The sequence below is a fragment of the Neodiprion fabricii genome, chromosome 1 (assembly GCF_021155785.1).
Source record: "Neodiprion fabricii isolate iyNeoFabr1 chromosome 1, iyNeoFabr1.1, whole genome shotgun sequence".
In the NCBI taxonomy this organism is placed as follows: Eukaryota; Metazoa; Arthropoda; class Insecta; order Hymenoptera; family Diprionidae; genus Neodiprion; species Neodiprion fabricii.
The window spans coordinates 8,959,439-8,978,810 of record NC_060239.1 but is presented as its reverse complement, the minus strand read 5'-3'; the positions used below and the strand labels follow the sequence as shown (position 1 = coordinate 8,978,810).

General features: G+C 39.6%; 1 long non-coding RNA gene across 3 annotated transcripts in view; it reads left to right on the top strand.

Moving 5' to 3' along the window:
- The window catches only part of LOC124174412, a 63,126-nt gene extending 47,449 nt beyond the window's left edge, over nucleotides 1–15,677 (top strand). For all 3 annotated transcript variants that reach the window (XR_006868930.1, XR_006868928.1, XR_006868929.1), the window contains exon 3: nucleotides 15,562–15,677. This is a non-coding gene — a long non-coding RNA (uncharacterized LOC124174412). The remainder of the gene's footprint in view (nucleotides 1–15,561) is intronic.
- The last annotated feature ends 3,695 nt before the right edge of the window (nucleotides 15,678–19,372 follow it).

The following is a 19,372-nucleotide window of genomic DNA, read 5'->3' as shown; positions in this document are numbered from 1 at the left end:
ATACAATAACGACTGTACGTGACCAAGGTGCTTATATTGTGTCAAGTGCACAATTGTAATTTTATACGTAAAATTGTAAATTTTTGAATAATTTTATCTACCGATGACAGCATTACAATACCCAGATTTACGATATTTGTTTTGTATAACGCGGATGATTGACTCGACGTACAATGCGAGATTGGTGTGATCCCGGAATATAGTTGAATCCAAATATTTCACGTATATGTGTGAAAATTGAGGCTAGATTTATTTGAAAGTTAGGGTAAAAACTTGCCGTCTCAAGTAAGTATAACGTAACATAATTGGAACGGAAGATACCGAAGATTTTCAGAAAACCCCCTCGATGCGGTATAGTGATGAGTAAGTACGTGAACCGCGATTACGTCAAAATTCTAATTATAGTGTAATGACTCGAACCTTTCCATAAGCAAATATCAACGTGAATAAATAAGCTACGCAGTGACCACGCTGTAAAGTAGAATAAAACCTTGGCGACACAGAAGACGCTGTGCAAATCAAGTCGGTTGAATCGATAGATGTATAAAACTGCATAAATGGAGAATTCAATGTGATCCGTATAACGTGATTTAATATCGCATCGTTTGTAAAACAGATTGTATAAAAGTTCGCCCGCAATCACCGCAGGAAATTATAGATGTAACTCGCGTATCATATTTTTATAATTTCGAAGAAGCGATTTAAAGAATATATAAAAATAAAATGAAAGGCAAAGCAAAATTGAAGAGGATCGCACCTCGGTGGCTCATCGGCGGAAAGTTGGAAAGACGAGAAAAATCGTCAAACTCTCGAGGATCACCTGCGGGGGGAAAATCATTGCAGAAAGGTATACTCGAGAGGTACCAGAGGGTGCCATATGGGCAGCAGCCCGGGGCAAAGGTTGGAAACCAGGGAAGCCAGCCGCGCCCACCTTGAAGCCAGTGCCTGGACCTGGCTGTGCGTCAGTTCCCGGGTCCCCTGGGTACCCGTTTCCCTTCTCCTTATGCGGGTCAGACCTCGGGCTGCATCCGCTACATGTGCGTGAAAACAATGTGTATAATACGGTACGTATACCTAGGCATCCGAAGAGGGTAGGAGCCGAGATACAGAGGTTCCTGTGTTCGCATCGACGTCCACACACGGGGATGATGCTGGTGGGTACACTCGACCCTTTGGATTCCCAACGAGTCTCCAATTCTCTGGAACATCCATTCGCGGAATAGCGTGAAGTGTGCTTTTTACTACCGGGAAACTGAAAATTCCCAGTACGGACCGGTAACGTGGCGTCCAATGGTCCTGGATACGTCTGAATTTTGCTTGTCTTTCAAAAGTCCTGGAAACTATCCTTGAATTTGGTACGGATTTTTTACCGGACACCGGCGGTATAAGACTTGTTACTACGAACTTCGGTAACGGAAGTACTACGGGTCAGGTGGACAGTTTTTGAATCGTTGGTTTTACTCCGCAGTTTTTATTTTCATTGCGCTTTGACATCTTCGCACTGTTTGAACACGAGTAGAGTATAATATGCATTATCTGTCGTTACCGTACAATTTTTGTCCTGCATCTTTACAAGATTCTGTGATTGTCAATTTGACTCTTTCAATTTTCTTATCTTCAATCGATTCATTTACAACCAAATACCAATATCGAACAAGTTTTGGATAAAAGGTTTTCGCAAATCGAAGCGTCTCTGTATCATTTGCAGCCACACCCTGTGACTAGTCGTAATAAATATGGTCAAGTACTACAAGTTGACCCAAACTGGTAAATCTACCCCACTTTTACCGAAATTTACTGAAATTTTTACCGAAGTAGGTACAAGGTATTATTTTCACCAGTGTTGTAGATCACGGCGCGTCACTCGCCGATGATGAGAGTACACCTTACTCCCAACAAAAGGATTTGGAAACTGCAACGACAATCTCCAACCTCGCAGTTGGCGAAATCAGTTTGCATCTCACCTGGCACCTGTTCGACTTTGAATCAAATTTGAAACCATGGTACGATAACGGAAGTCGTTGAACGAGTGATTAATTTCATGAATTTCAACTTCCACGGGTATACAGTACACAGTTGATTCTTTTTTCATGTGATCACGTGGGTGTATAAGTGACGTTTGCGCGTAAGTAAAGTGTGTGTGAAAAGCTTACACCCGTATGTGGGAAAGCAGGAGAGCCAAAATCTCTCATCTCGCTTGACAGGCAACCGGGCATAAGTCAACACAAAGCGGTCGAATCCTTACGGAGAAGGAACGAAGCCTGTTCTGCCGCTACTGTAGTATGCATTGGTGTACCTGACGTAGTTATTCGCATAGGTATTCCTACGTAACGACGTTTAAGGGTATGCGTACGCATGTACCCGTCTACCATTAAGCGTATCTTTTGGAGCGGGTTCGATGGATTTATCAGTATTATACGGATAGGTATACATGGTAAAGGATGCGGTTTGTGGTTTTAGAGAATTTTCAGCCTTCCGTTTCTACCATTCGTTGATTATCGCCGGGTCAGTTGAATTTCCCAATACCCGTAATTAGTTTAGAAAGGATTTTACGTCCGGATCATATCCGGATGTTTATAATCCTCTGGGGGTTATAAAACGATTGTCCAGGTCCCAAAGACCATACCTGCACGACCTCCGCTCCCTTCGACAATACCGACTTTCGAAACAGTGTGTATAAATACGTTAATATCATAAAATAATAAAATGTGTTGCAACAAGATTCTCCCACTGTTTCCACTCTCGTAATTTTATAGAGAAAAAGTGAATTCGCCTCGTTCGTTCACCTGTGTCAACGATATCGTTCTTCGGTCGCGTTACACGGATACGCGTCGATAAATAACGAAAGGGTGTAGGTAAAGGCGCGCTTAAGTCTGCGCGGAATGCGGAGGTCTTCAATGGGTATTTAGTAATCGCGATTTAAAGGGATCGCGGCTGGGGTTCATTCTGAAAGGTGTGCGCGCCCGCGCATTTCACCGACGGCAAACCATCGAGCAACTGCAGTGCGAACGGCTCTTTATACACACCCATTGCACACTGCAACGACTTAGGAGGCTATAATATGCAGCGAGCAATTCGATGTGTATTGGATACGCGGGTCCCGCACCCCATGGATGGTCCATCCATCCATCCGTCCCCCTCTCTGTACCCGAAATATACGGGGGGACTCGATGAGACTTGGTAAAGCTAAGCCAGTAATGCAATAACTTCAATAGATGCGCATGCAGGCGGAAAGAACATATCCCAACCACCTACCGGGTGGTCCATCACGAGTCGATCCGACTTTCGTTTCTCGCCTTTGTTCCTATGTATGAAAAAAGGTTCGTTCGATTCCGAATTCGTGTAAATTAGGCGTGGTAACAAAATCACTGGCACGATAAGCGTTCAGATTTGTTTGATTTGAACGATATTTCACGTTTGTTTGCGGCTTTATTTTCACTTTTTATTCATGTTTTTCTTTTTTCGTTATGTTTTTGGCGTGAAACTGAAAGTTTCCATTGAATTGAAATTGCACTATTTGGACGGATAATAGTATCGATTAAAAAAAGGAATTGTTACGGTAAAACTTTTATTAAAATAAAATTTAATTTAGTTGTAAATATGCTGGGGTGAACCTGCGGCTTCAAAGCTTGGTACTTTTTATAAATTGTCCCCTTCGTAAGCTATATCGATCGAAGATGTTTCGAAAAATACTGGGATTATAAACAAAAGCTTCGGATGCTTCGGAAATTCTAGTACATAAATTTATTCGATTTCACTCAAAGGACAATTTTCTACAAAATTACTGCAAAAGAAATGTTTTCTTTCATTTCAATATTATTCAATAGTCGAGTCAATACTCTCATTTGTCAATCGTAATCGATATCGGTGCAACATTACAATTTCGAAGTAACTTGAAATGACGCGTCGATATCTCAGCTTTTGTTTAAAGTTCTGATATTTTTTATTCTTGTATTCTCAAAGAGATCTTCGTAGCTTACGAATGTGATAATTTTCACAAATACAAAATGTAGTATGACTAGGTCGTTATAAAATATATGAAAGTATTTAATAACTCGATGGTGTTTTAAAAGTTCAACTTGTACCTTGTTACTTGAATCGAAAAACTTATACTTAAATATTTATCTTATTTTTGTTGAGGTAAACTGGAGGAAGACCAATATATTTATAGACATTAATGCAACAACGGATAAAAGCGAAGTGAGAATAGATTTTAAAAAAAGAACCGTCCACAGATCTCTCCTTCTCTCGATTTCCTATCGAATACCTGCTCTGCACGGGTAGAAGAAAAAGATCAGCAATTACTCAAAGCTGCAGGAAAATAGGGAAGCGTCACAGTTTTTGGTAAAAAAAAAAAACATTTTCATCCCAACTAAATTTTTTACAACAAATATAGCAGATTTTAATCCGCACACGGTGGTATTTACCGTATCTAGACAAAATTCTGCATTTTCCAAAGTACATTTAAACTACAAAACCTGACTCGTCCCTCTCTTCCTGCAGATTCAATAAAAATCTGCTCTCTCATTCTCTCCGTGTGCAAAGATCGAATTGACCAAATAGATCAGCAAAATTTCTCCACCTGTCGGTTTTGAAAAATCTCTTTTCCTCTCCACCCCCCCTCCCCTTGCTTACGAATTCGTCCGTCCATCCTCTCGGCGGTGCGACGATTTCGGCACACCCTGTACGTCGCCCGTTCTCCACCGTACCCATGTCGAACGAGGATGCGGTGCAGCAAGGTACGCGGTGTAAGCCTTCGAAGGGAGTTCAACCCCCCCTCCCCCCCCCCCACCCGCCGCCGGTCAAATACGCGCGTGCTTAGAAAAAGACGGAACGAAGGGAATGAATGGCTTCCAATCTGTTCAATCCCTTTGTTAAGGCGCAGCTCGTGGCGCGTGTGCAAATCCATATCCCTTCGCGGTCCCGCACCCCACATCTTCGCCCTCTCACCGCCACCCGCCACCCGCCCCGGCACACGCCTCACACCTGAGCACAATGGAGACCAGGGTTCGGCATCACCCTTATGCCTTGGGCCTACGCACGGGGAGCAAAATTCGGACCCTTGTGTACCATTGCCCCCGTTTTTTCCCCTCCTTCGGCACGATCCCCCTCCAGCAGCCCCCTTCTCGACATACGAAACAGCGATTCTCTATGCTCTGATCCGCTCCAGAATTTGCCTCAGCTTTTGCTGCGATGTCGATTAACTTCGAGTGTACCTCGTTCGAAGTTCATTTTCTTACGGCTAACACGGTGAAAATAATACTGCGGAATAGCAGTTTGAACGAAGAATTATTTTTTTTATGTACAATTTTTAATGGGGCTGTACCGATGCGAAACATGAAAATTTGGGTGATTTTGAGGGAATTTTTTTTTGAAGAAAACGTAACGATTTACATTTTTCGGAAAATTATTAACATAGTTGGCTATGTTTGACCTATATGCATAATTTTTTTACAGAAAAATATTGAGATCCAAGCGAATTATGCGCTGCCTTCGGAGACGCCAAAAATAAAAATAAAAAGTTCCTCCACTGCTGACATGATTCCGGCTGATTGAGTGGTTGAAACCGAAAAAGGAAAAAAGGTCGTTTAACTTGAAGGTATTTCCTGTATAATGACCGAAGATTTTGGAAAAATATCAAAACCTAACGAAACGGCGTAGTTATGCAAAAAATTCTTGAATATAGAGATCGTTAGTGACGTAGCAATACGAATTGCGGGAAACTGATTGTCGCGGTCATCCCTAAATTCGCGGGTGACGCACTGGGATTTTTAGTGACTTTCTCTCTACCTTGAGCAACGGAATTAATACAGAGACCGGCGTTTACGGTGTCGGTACAGTAGCATTGAGAGGGATTATATTAATTTGAAAACGTTTGCAGGATAACGGTAATATTGCATTTATCAAAACTGTCGCAACATCGAATATAATTAATTCTTTTCTTATACTGCAGTCGTGTTCAGAGACTGTTTGGTAGGTACAAATTATGTAGCGTAAATTTCGTGTTAATAAAAGTAGAATGATTCACCCGGAATTATTCATTAGCTTATTATACGGTTTGAAATTTAATATATTCGGCAGAAATTTCTTTACTAGCAAAAATTTGCTTCGTTTTTTCAATTTTTAGTTTTACAGCTCTCACTGAATCGGTCGTGTCGTACGAGATGTTCCAAATTTATTTGCACTATTAATAGGTGAAAATAATGCCTGTACTATACAGTATTAAAGTTATTTCTTTGTTATAACGAATCTTTTAAAGTGAGATCTGTTCAACAATCAGACGTAGAGACAAAACATCGTAAGTAACGTATAATTAATCTTTGACTTGAAGTTACACGTACAATTATATAAATTAATATTCCTCGCATAGGTAGAAACGTATTATCATTTTTCACCTATCGTTGCTAAAATTAACAACACTCGTGCAAAGTTGTACGTAAATATGAATTCCCGGATCGTCGGATGGTCAGAATTACCGCTGTTGATAATTCCGACGTGAAGCGAATGGGTACGCATACCTCGTTATACCTGGTTAAGTTCACGTCTCTCTGTTTGACCTCTCATTTTTCACCTAATTCAAATAACGACGGCTACAGCGTAACGCCATGTGTCGCAGCACGAACGTTCAACATGCACGATGTGGGCACTCGGTTGTACACAGGCATAGAAGCTAACGTAAACCAGTGAAATCGTCAATTGGCTTAACTATACCAAGAATACTGGCGGAGGCAGTGACGAAACTAGAAACGCGAGGACCCCGTCGTATCGGAAATATATTCAACCGATGGAATTCCGAAACGTTTCTCAAGTGAGACATCCGCAAAAATCTACTGCGCAGAGTGTCGCGTGTTCAACCACAGGAAAAGAGGCATTCCGACATATTTTCTTTCAATTCTTAATTTTCCAAAAACAAAAAAAAACACAAAAAACGTCTCTGTTTTCCGTACAACGAATTTGATACTACGCGTTGGATGGGTGCGAAAAATTTTGGGCATGACATTGAATCGTCATTTTCCACGTTGATCGACGATCTGACGATAAAGAAAAATTTTCGTCATTTGAACGACAACTTTATCGAAAACATATTGCGAAATATTTCTGTCTTCCGAAACGATGAAGGCTGTTCAAACAAATTAACGAACGTATGATAAGTTCATTTTTACGCGTTTCGCTGATTAATCAAGGGCCCGAAAATTTGTTTACGGTGCACTGAGCGTACGTATAAATACGATTGTGCTATGCGTGGTGTATAAAGTTTTATACAGCCATACGGTGTGCGTACAAAAGGTACGGGAGATTTTTTATGCGACTATATGCGGGCACCTCTCTACTTCCATTTTATTCAATTTAAGAGCAATTGCTAGTAATTAAGATACCATCTTTTTTTTAATTCACCTATACCTATACCAATCACGTGGGCAACCCGCAGGATGTTAGGAATAACCTTTCGAATGAATTCGTCTCGTTGATACATTTCACATATTTACAATACAAAATCTTGGATAGATTTTAGAACGCCTCTGTGAATTGTCGTCTGGAAAAAAGAAGCAGAAATTATAAATAAATCATAGAAAGTACAATCCCCAAGTTTTTTCAGGGTCGATGTCCGCCGTTTTCAACAGCTATTCACACACGAGACGAGGTGAAATAGCTAATAACGAGAACATCTGTCTGACGTGAGGCTGAAACTCCCACTTGATTCGAGCGTGTCACTTTACTCGGGAATCGAGATAGGTAACTCGAAACGGTGAACGTGGTCTGGGACCGTAGACCACAATTACCGCAATCGCCTCTTGATAGGGTTAATGTGCCACAAAAGGTTACAGGTACGTGTGATAAAAACTATGCGAGTTGAATTTTTCAAGGTAAAAACTTTCTGGAATACGGTGTGAAAATAATGGTTTTCTTCATGTAAATGCAGAAATTAACGCATCTTAGGCGATGAGGATAGTCGTTTCTAGTCAACTTGTTAAAATTCATGTACGTATTATTTTTCTTAGCATCCGATGAAATTTACGAAGAAACAGGTTGCAGCGCTTCGATTATCATTTCTTTTCTAAAATTCCAATTCAATCTAAAGATCACGATCGTAACGTGACAGCACATCGAACGGGAATTATATTTTCCTCAATTAAAATTTCACGTTAAATTATAATTATGTCATGAGACCGAGAATTAATAATGAAAAAGTCGTCGCACACACTGCTCAAAGACCAATTGAAAACTTAATATCACAACCGCGGGTTTTCTGTGAGTCGTAAATTGACGTTCGACGGATTCAAGCTGTAGAAAAAAAAATTGTTATTCACGATGTATCGTAAATTGAAAAAAAATATGAAACATTGAAAAAATGAAATGAGCTCGTTTTCCACAGTTCGAAAAACGCTCATCTTTCGACAGAATCTTTTTTTTTTAATCCAAACAAACTTTTAAGGGGGTGTTGCGGTGAAAAAACGCAATTTTTTTTTCTCATCCGCTACACCCTGACATACTCTCTGTACGAAACATGGCGATCGATGCATCTCTTCGTTGGCAGTGTTATGGCGAAAATGAACCGTCGAAGCGAACGAGTGTGAGTCACACTGTAGATAAAATTGTGAGTGCACAGCTTCGCGAGATTCGTTAAGAACTGTGCGAGCGTGGGTGGTTATGGCTTCGAGGGATTCCCCCGGGAGTCCGGAGATCGACGTGCCGAGGAACCTGCAGACTGGTAATATTACATTACTACTTCTCCGATTCACCTTATTCAAGGTTATTCGTTACGCACATTCGTTTGGTGTATCGGATAACGATGCGCAAAGTTTCTTTGCGCGAGAGACGAAGAGATGTAATATTACGGTTGTTCGTAAATCGTAGCGCAAGGGAAATAAATTTTGTACACGTTCGTGCGGGAGGATATTTGTAAGGTGAAAAAAACTTTCAACATTTGCCTCGATATTTCTGGACCTTTTTAAGATTTAGTTAAGTTGTTAAATTCTGTAACGAGAGTGTAGATGTGAGCATTTCGTTTGAACTTTTACCACGTGTGAAGATAAAAACGGTTTTTTTTTCTACTTTCTATTTACGCGAAAAATATGAGGATACATTCGAAAATGTTGAAATTTAGAAATGGATCGATTAATGGTAAAAGGTCGTTACGCCCTTTTTATCACGATCCTTGTGAAAAATAATCACTTTCACTTATGGTGTGAGGTCGCATTTGCCCGCATACGATATTATTTTCTGAGCAAATAAAAATGTCCAAACATTCTCTATACCATACTTATACCATTACGTTCGATAACATTTCTCGAGAAAATATAAAACTTTAAAAACTTTTTCCAAAATCGATAAATCTTTATGTTTCGACGGCCTTTGCGTCGTTTATGAAAAAAACACAAAATTGCCAGATGCGACCTTATACCATTTATAAATGTGATGAATAAAAATATATTTTGGTAGTTAGAGGACGTATCCACAAAATCTAAGGCCGTTTATCTTTATTTTTTCAGCCAACTTTAGTTTAGATATGAGTTTTGAGTGCTTTGGTAGCGAATGCCGCGGAAAAAAAAATTGTACGCCTTTTTACCTTCATATTCACCTTTTTGGCACATACGTCTGAAAATGTTTTGCTGAAGTTTGGAAATTATTCATTGTTTTCCATCCCGGTGCAGAGTGTTGAAAAATTTCCGTTTTCCACGATAAAATTTCTCGGCAAAATTTTATGACTCTGTCCTTGTAAGTAGCAACGTTACGTTTGATTTTTTTTCCAACGTCCGTACATGATTAATCAATTTTTACGCACGATGGGATCCCGGAGTGCTTAGCTGGTTTGTCATTGCGAAAAATGCCCGGTGGGAAAAAGCAAAAAACCTGCCGCTTCCAAATTTAGAGCACGTTTTGTCACCCCACGTAATCGCATTTCCGAGTATTTTTAGCACCGTCTGCGTTTACGTATCCACGTGTATAATTGAATCCTGAATATTTCTTATGAATTTTTATCCCGCGGTAACACGATATTTTTCAAGTTCAATTCCACATTATAAACTATAATTTTCACATATTATATATACCTAGTTAGCTCTGTGCAATAATATGTGCAGCGTGTGAAAATTTGCGAAACTATTTTTTGTATATTATTTATACATAGGCAATGAAAGTTTGTACTGAGAAGAAATTTGCGTAGTTAAATAATGATTGTTCATTTGAAAGTAGATTTTATAATAGAATTCAACCAAATTTTTGTTCACCATGGTATAAATCCACGTAAACTCGACAAGACTAAATTAAGTCAAAATGCTGAAAGATACCAACAAGAAGGTGTTATATAATAAATAGCTATAAGTATTGTACTATTAACTATTTCAATACTAAAAATAATTGTAAAATTTATTTACACACACACACACACACACATATATATATATATATATATATACAGACAGAACATTTAGCTAAGCAGACAGTTTAAAATTTATTAAGTTTTTTCAACTATAAATCTGAACTTTCCTGCCAGTGAAGTATGTTTTAGATAAAAGTATGGTCAAGCAGAACATTCTCTCGTTGCGTGTTTTTGAAGTTTTATTGTAGACTTTAAGTCCTTGGTTCGAAGTGCACGAAATCATTAAAATTCTTGTACGGCTTGAAAATGTAACGTGACAGAATCTAAAGATTCGTGTCTGCGGTTCACCACACGATTAATCGCAAGTTTCACAGGAAATATCGATAATGTGTTTGCAAATTAGAGAATTTTAATTTGTAAGTAGAAAAGCAAGCAGGGAAAACAGTTTTTTCGCGATATTTGTCATCAGCATCCGCGATGATCTCGATAACGGCCGAGTTAAAAATCTGAAACTGATACGACTTGGCAGCGAAATTAAATAAAATGGAAAAAACTTTCCGAACGACAAAAAATTTATACATTAAAAAAAAAAAAAATCAATATACCTATAAACTGGAAAAAACATAGTCGATTATTTAGAAAAAGTGATAAAGAAGAAAAAGGAAAGGTTTTCTCGGTGAAATATTGAAAATCGATCCATTTCCGGTAGGACCGGAAGTTCAAGCTGAACTAGACTCATAGCAATTTTTTATGACCATCATTCCGTTGTAAAATCCTCTAGGTAAGTTTAAAATTTTTTCATCCAAACAGTTTCGAGATTATCGTGGAAGTTTACCGGACACATCGACAGATCGACATTTTTTTAAAAACCTGTTTTTCGAATTCCAGAGGTTCGAAAACGTGAAGATTCGTGGAAATTAGATGAATCGATTTTCGACCGAAACCAATACTGTTCTTTTTCCACCAAAGGTGAAATGTTGCGACGAGTGAAAATCTAGTTTTTAAAACGATATCGCTCTCAGAAGCCGACCATATAACCCAAGATAAAACTGCTCGGACATTTTGTTTCGCATCACACGTTTGACCGTGTGACTAATCCATTCCCCTCGCGCCGCAAGATGGGTTTCAAATCGTGGCTTCACCGCGATTGTTTCGAAATCGTGCGAACGGTAAAACGATAGAAAATCGCATTGACACTGGAGCGCGGCGAAGAGGAACAAAGGCCCGAAATGCACGGCATATATTCGCAGAGTACGAGAGGGGGGAGGATTTAATGCGGGGCCCCGCGGGCACCTTCGACTTGCACCCCGTCCGTAATTTCGATGCGACATACCTAGTATGGAACGGGTAATTTACCGTTCGCCGATGAGAAAGAAGTCGGGTTTCCCATTATGTCCCATGGCATATAATGCGTCTGCGGATCGTAACAAGTAGAGAGTATAGAGAAAGAGGGGGTGAAAGTCGGACGAAGGGGGAGACGAGAGGGAGAGACTAGATGTATGTACACCACCCCCTTGGATTTCGGGGGCACCGTTGAACCCGACACGTGGCAGTTGAGCAGTTCCCCCTGGACCCCATCGCTTGGCTCCCATAGGATCCGCGGACCTCGTGGACCCCCGTATGAACAAAGCTGTGTGCCTCCAGCGCACTGCGAGTTTGGTGCTCTATACCTTTTATCCGTCAGGCGTGTCTGCGTGTGTCCGTGGCGTCTATGGACACAATACTGTAATGCCATTGTATAAATACGGTACGGGACTGACGATGAACAGGGAAGCTGAGCGAGCGATCGCATGAGTCATCTCCTGCAGTATATATCGCCAGGAACGTAAAACGTATCGCTCAATCCATCGGGCGACACGCGTCTCTCTGCCCAGCATCCTTCTGTCTGGACCTAATGTCAGGCTATAAAGGTGTGTTTAACTCGGTCCGTAACCTGGCGGGGAACGCGAGAGTATCGAAATCACGACTTTTTAGAAATCATAACGTTGATCGGACCCAACGATCGAAGGAAGAATAATTGAAAAAATAAATTAAGCAATCATTTGTATCTATACGCTTGAGAAATCAAGTTTCACGCTTGCTGTTACTGTTACTTTATTCGTAATCGCCCGTAATTCACGCTCGTTGTACGGAAACTGAATCTAGGGGATCATATTTAATCAAAATTACTACAATTTTTGAGTCTATGCGGTTGTCAGATTTGTTCTAATCGTTAATGTTTGTTACTCTTCGGTAAAGATCCATGTATCGCGAAGAAACAGAGAAAACTGCAGTGTAGTAAAAAAAATATCGTCCTTCAATGGTACTTCAATTTTCGTCAACTAATTGAAAATGGTTGAAAAACTTTAATCTATTTTAGAAGTAACCTGGTCGGAGTGAAGTTGATAGTTATACGATTCCTGTTTGCATAGTTACACGATAGAAGAACAACGGGTAAAAAGTTATTAAGCCCCTCGCAATAAAATTGCAACCGATTTGCAACGAGCTTGGAGCAGCAACTGATTGTGAGTCATATTTTAGAAAAACTATGATTGTTTTGCATCATCGTAAGCATTCTTGATTCGGGATAATCCGTCAATGAAAACGAATTTTTGAACACCGTTAATTGTTTTCCACATTGTTACGGATTTTTTTTCAACAATATGTATACCATTCTACGCAGTGAAGTGAGTCAAGTAAATCGTTACGTTTTTATGGTTATAGTGTTTTACCAATATCATCAACTCCACATGGATTTTCAATTTTTTGATACCGGTCAGTTTGAGGATACAAAAACAAAGAACGATTTGCAACAGGATAACTGGTTCTAGATATCAAATTTTGATTTCTTCCACGCAACTAATGACAGAAAAAATAGTTGCATGAGATAAAGTTTTTTTTTTTTTTTTTAATTTCAACGTGTTTCTGCCTGCTGCTTATGCCATCAATCGAAAACTTCAAGACTTATTTATCAACGTAAAAAAGACAAAAACAAACTCGATAATTGATAAACGAAGATTTTGATTAATATTCGATACATAAAATGAAAGTTTATTCCTTCAAACATAAAACCAAAAAGGCAGAATATTTTTTTGTCTACCTATGTACCTAATCCATCCCATACATCTCCACAATTTGTTCATACAGCATACCGGTGGTGAACATTGAATAAGATAAATTCCCGAGCACTTGCGATATTCCACATACGCAGTGATTTTTGAGTTCTGTGAAATAGTTATGGGTTATACGTTTATCGATTTATCAAGGCGTCCTGCCGGGGCTGCGCCACTTGTATCAGAACGTTCACAGGTATACGTACGTCCCTATCATCGGTCAATGCATCAATTCGGCACGCGTATGTGTTTGTAAACGTATTTCTACACGCGTCCGTGCGTGTGTAGCCCCGTCGACCCCCCAACGAAAAGCAGGCATCAGGAATGGGACACACCGTCGCACAGGACCCCCATATGACATCATCCCCCGCTCGTTTCAGTCGCTGACTTCTGTCGCCTGGGTCCAAACACCCTCCGCTCCCCTTCTTGCCTTTTATCGTTCTCTCTCTCTCTCTTTCTCTCTCCGTGTATCTCGCTCTCGATCGCCGTGCGTCGTCTCCTCCCTTCACCTTTAATCTTTATCAATCCGTCGGTCCGTCAGTCCGTCCGTCGTTCGTCGGTAGGTTCGTGGATCGTTCAGCGTCCGAAAACTGGGCTCCACGCCGCGTATTATTCACGCCGGTTGGCTCGCAAAGGGTGGATGGAACCCCAGATCCTCGCCTCGGTTCTCGCCCCATGCCGCAGTCCTCACCCTTCTTAAACCCCCGCCGCCTAGCCTGGTGTATGAAATATTGCAGGACGGTATGTATGCAGACGTGGCCGAGTTATATGTGTGCATTCTATGCTCCGCTCTGCCCCAATGGTGTAGAGTTACTCCCGGCGACTTGTCTTCGGATCTAGGAGTGCACCGACTTATCCACACGCCTCTGAATTACGGACCGAGCTTAATGCCAGGTTTTCCGATTACCTTTGTGCGGAGGCATCGCTCTCGCCTAAAACCCCCGCGATACGTTGTCCGGTGTTTTAGGAGATAGTTTGGAATTTTTATTATTTCTATTTGTTTATGGATGGCTCGAGGAAAGTTCGTTCATTCATACGGTGCGCTTTGCAAGCTGCTCGTCTAGCCGTTAGATGCAGGGATTCGGCTGTGATATTGTAGAAGGAAAACTAGAGCAGTAGAAGTAAATACATTGAGAGAGATTCGAACGAAGCTCTTGGTGCATTTCGGCAATTAAAGAATATTCTTTCAACTTCCTGCATAACGCTACATTTGTACGAGGTTTTTACATTTTGTTATATTTCATGTTCGAGTAGCTCTTGATAATGCAGCGTGTAACGTTAGCCCAATTTTTTGCACGTGTGTTACATAACAAAAGCGCACATTGCGATTAATGAGAGTTATATTTTTATTACGCAATCGAATGGTTTTTTCACAAAATCATTCCATCGACCACTTGTCAAATAGATGTAACAGACATTTTATCGAAGGTAATACTCAGTTGCACGGGTGAACTGAGTTAAACATCCGCGAAGACTTATTTGATAATTATACGGAGTTTCTGTGCTGACGCGTATAGTTAGCCAAAAATCGATACGTTTTGTCGAGCTCATTGCGAAATGGTCCCTCATTGAGCATTCAGCAAATGATTGTATTTGCAAGGTGCGATGATCTCTTGAAAAACATGAAAATTGAAAATACTGGTATCACAAACAAAAGCTTAAATACCGATGCTTGCGTTTCATATCGTTTCAGAATGTCTAAAAACCTATTCAGATAATTCTGTTTCACTGTACGATGGCTCATTTTATTCAGAAAGAAGACTGTCCTCTACGAAATCACTGAAACTGATTTTATTTTTTATCAGCAGTGAATGCAACACGATCATACTCAACGTCGGTGCAATGTTGCAGAATTAAATTATCAACGATTCGAAAACGACAAAGAATAGTTCAGTAAGTTCGTAGAAAATGGTTTTTCGAATAAAATGAGCCGTTTCAGAATAAAATCGGAAGAATCCACTCAATTTTTAACCATTTTGAAGCGATTCGAAATGACGTACGGTTAACCGAGCATTTGTTTTCTATTCGTGTATTATGACAGAAAAACTTCGTAAATTGCGAATTGAACAATTTGATAAAATACTCAGTATACGACCATCTCTTAATAAAATTAATCTATACTTCTGATCGATCAATTTTTGGCCACAGATTTTCCTCAACCGATCGACCGGCGATGAAACATCGGGGGAATAATGGCACCTGAGGCGTGGGAGTATCCTGTGCGGGTACCTGTTCCTACGTACAGTCCTGGAATCACCAGGTTCGGACAGGTGGGAGGAGCTAGTAACCAAAAACCGAGCCACACCTACTATATTGATCATTTGCCCTCCTCGTTTTCTTACCTGCGGATGTGGAGAAGTGGAAGTGGGGAGTCGGAACGAGCGGTTTCAATTCCTCCCAGTGCTACCATTTCTCTTTTCTCTTCTCCCCACTTCACACTTCACCATCTCGTTTTACTCAAACCTGAATACTTTGTCATTCGCGATTCGTACGATTATTTTTCACCAATGATGAGCCCTGGAGAAATTCATTCGCTTGAGTACTAGCGAATGTTGTACAAAAAAAAAAAAAACCGAGGGAAAAAAGTAGGCAAACCGAGAAGCCTTTTGTTCAGGTCATGACTGCCAAGTGAGTTTCCTTGGGTTACTTTATTACTTACTTCCTCATACTACGAAACTCATAAATACTAGACTCCTTTGCATAATATTGACTCAAGCTTTTGAATAATATTCGACTCGAAGTAGTAGCTTCAACTGTGAGATAAATTTTATTGATGCACGTTAAGAGTAGGTATTTCTAATTTTTACGACAATTCGATCAAATATACATGATAGGTAAGTTTGTAGGTTAATACTTATTTTAAAAATGTTCACATGTCGCTGTATTCAGGTTGAGTTAGAGCTATGTGTCACAGAGTTGACCATATCATCAGTGCGGTTACGGTAGAGATAGGAATTACAAAAATGTAACAAAGAAAAGAAAGTCCTTACCGGGAATCATGTTTGCCTGATCATTTTAATTTATTTATTCTTCATCTTTACGGAATAGTTCTACTAATTGAGTGACTATTCACTTTCCAAAACATGAAACCATATGTTTATTTGTGCGTGTTGTAAGTAAAACATTGTTCATTGTTATTTCCCGATTTCATCAACGTCTGGAACTGGATGAGTCGTATGTGATACGGAAAACCGACCTAATATTACAACAGGTTGGTCCCGTTTACTAGCAAGGGAAGTAATATGTCAATATTAACAATAAATTAGTCTGTCGATATATATTCTATACTTACAAATGTCACGTATAGAAGATATCTGAAAATGAAGAGATTTTTTAAATCGAACATGAATGTAAATATTCAGTGTGGAAGAATTGGAACGTAGCACGAAGTTATACAAATGTGACCAAGAGAATGAGGATTTATATTTACGTATGTACAATAAGGATTTATCAGTGAATTCGTTGGTTAAATATTCTTACAGTAATAAGACGGTACGCTTCACAAGTTGATCACATCGGGACTAAGGGTGACAGGAAGAAAAGGTTGAAATTTTCGATGAAGTAACAGAATAAAGCTTCCCATGATCCTAATTAGATTTAAGGTGGAAAATACGTATCCTAAAGGAATCCGCAGCTTTTCATGCGCGCGCATCGAAGTAATTGATACCGCAAATACGGAACATCTGAATTCTCTTAGAAATTTAGCGCCACTTTATGCAATCAGGTGTTGTTCTGATGCGAGCAGCGATTCTTTCCTAATAAATTGAGCAAACGCAAAAGTAAAAACCTTCCCAGTCCGTGTCACGCAGGCGTGCGCGTGTGGCCTGGCATTCGTTCGACATCGATTGTTGGTCTAGTTCACGGTGAACGTGGAGTAGACATTTGAGAAACACAGAAAATGTAAGATTCTGATACTGACGTCTGTAATCACGCTTTGACGATGGTATAGAGGAGAAAGGTGCTAGAGGATGCATATACTGTAGTGATACTGTTACATCGAACAATTTTACATCACAAGTTACGTAAAATATGTGTACTACATAAGAGCTGTGTTGTCGGATGTTTATTTATTACAGAAATCGTTTCTAGCAAAAGATATTTATTTCCAAAGAGTTACGAAAAAGCAGAACAGTTATTCAGCTAATAGTCCTATGTTGATCTACGTGTCTTTTTCGCATTTCGGGAGGTCCGATTGATCTGGTGAGCGTCGTTTGAATAAAGTGTAAGCAATAGAATTTTTCAGTTAAGAAAAAAAAGAGCTGATCAATTGGACATTTTCATGCTGTTTTTGGCGAATTTGCAAAATAATAAGATCAGTTCAATCAGACAGTAAGCAAAACGAATTTATTGTGCACAGTCTTGACTCGCTGCGAACAAATGATCAAGAGTTACGGCTGGAAAACATGAATTTTCTTCGTGTTTTCTTGGTATTCTCTCACCTGTTGGTCCTACTATGTTTTGAATGCCATATTTGCAATCCTGATCATTGAATGAGTTTCGAGGTGGTCGTTGATTATCGATTCTGGGACAGAAGATTTATTGCTCGTGGAAAGAGTAAGGTAAGCCCTATTGGATTTATTGTAGAATAAATAAGAATTTCAACGATTTTCCGAAATTCTGGGATAGATGTTTCATACGCTGTGTCGACTTCATTTTGTGGGTGGAAAAGTGCTGGAATCAATTCTTTGTGGCACTATTCCGACGTAATTTTGCGAAAGGAATCGATTGGGCGCAGCTCGAATACGCTGCGAGCAATGGCTCAAAAGTTGTAGCCGAGAAGGCAGGAACCCTTTCGGATTTTTTGCTGGTTCACAATCACGAAAACTGCAAAGTCTTATATGTACTATGGATCAAAAGTGACGTCTGTAATCCATGAAATTTTCAGCTAATTCTAGAAAAGGTGTGAAAGAATACTCACAAATTCATTGCTTAAAGGTTTGGTTTATTTAATATAACCCAATTCTTTTACAACTGTGTTGCTATCAGTGCCCCTCAATTCCATACGTTAATTAATAGAGCTTAACTTAAAGTTCAAAAGCAGTTCAAAAATATGATCAAACACTACGTACATAAAATAATGTATTTCGTAACAAGGAAGCAGACTCGGCAACTACGCGAGGTGAAATGACCGTTGCATCCTAGTTGCACATGATTTTTTATGTAACAAGAGTTCGTCAAGCGTCCTTTTACGAAGCACGAAATTGAGTATCGGGTTGCATAACGTCAGATTTGTTGTCTACCGCGCACGCACGCAGTACTGAATAGACCAGTCCTTAATCCCAAGAGTGAAAAGTGGTCTTTTCAGTACTCCGCGCATGCGCATTTGTAAACTCACTCCACCGCCATAGAATCTGGTATTTTGTGTACGGAAAACACGCGTGGAAAAACGCTCAAGACATGCTTGCGATATAGAAATCTAATCATCACACAAGGGCAATGGTGTGCAGTATACATTTTCTACAATCAGAATATGAAAATTACTATATTAAATAGTGATTATCAGAGTTGCATATTCCGTCTTATAGTGTACTCATTAATTTGATAGTCTGTTGAGCTCTGAAATAAACTCCTGTGAGTGCTACCCGCATCATAATGGGCATAGAGGTTGTTTGTTAACACGTCTTGATGGTGTCCAAATTGATAGAAATATACATCCAAAATCGAATGTAAAATTAATCGAAGTACAGTACATGATACAGTCAAGATGATATGAGAAATGAAATTTATAACATAAATCAGTAAGCCTTAGCTGTAAGCAGCTATACAGAATGAAAATGAATATAAATAGTAATTAGAATAAGTACTAACAGAGATCACCGAATACGATTTAAAAATAAGGTAGTAAGCAATTGTTAGATAGAGTGACATGTAACGCGATGTTAATAAGAGGAATAAAATCAGCAATTTATGATTCAGAAATCTGTCTATACGTATTCCGACATTTATTGTCCTCTATCAA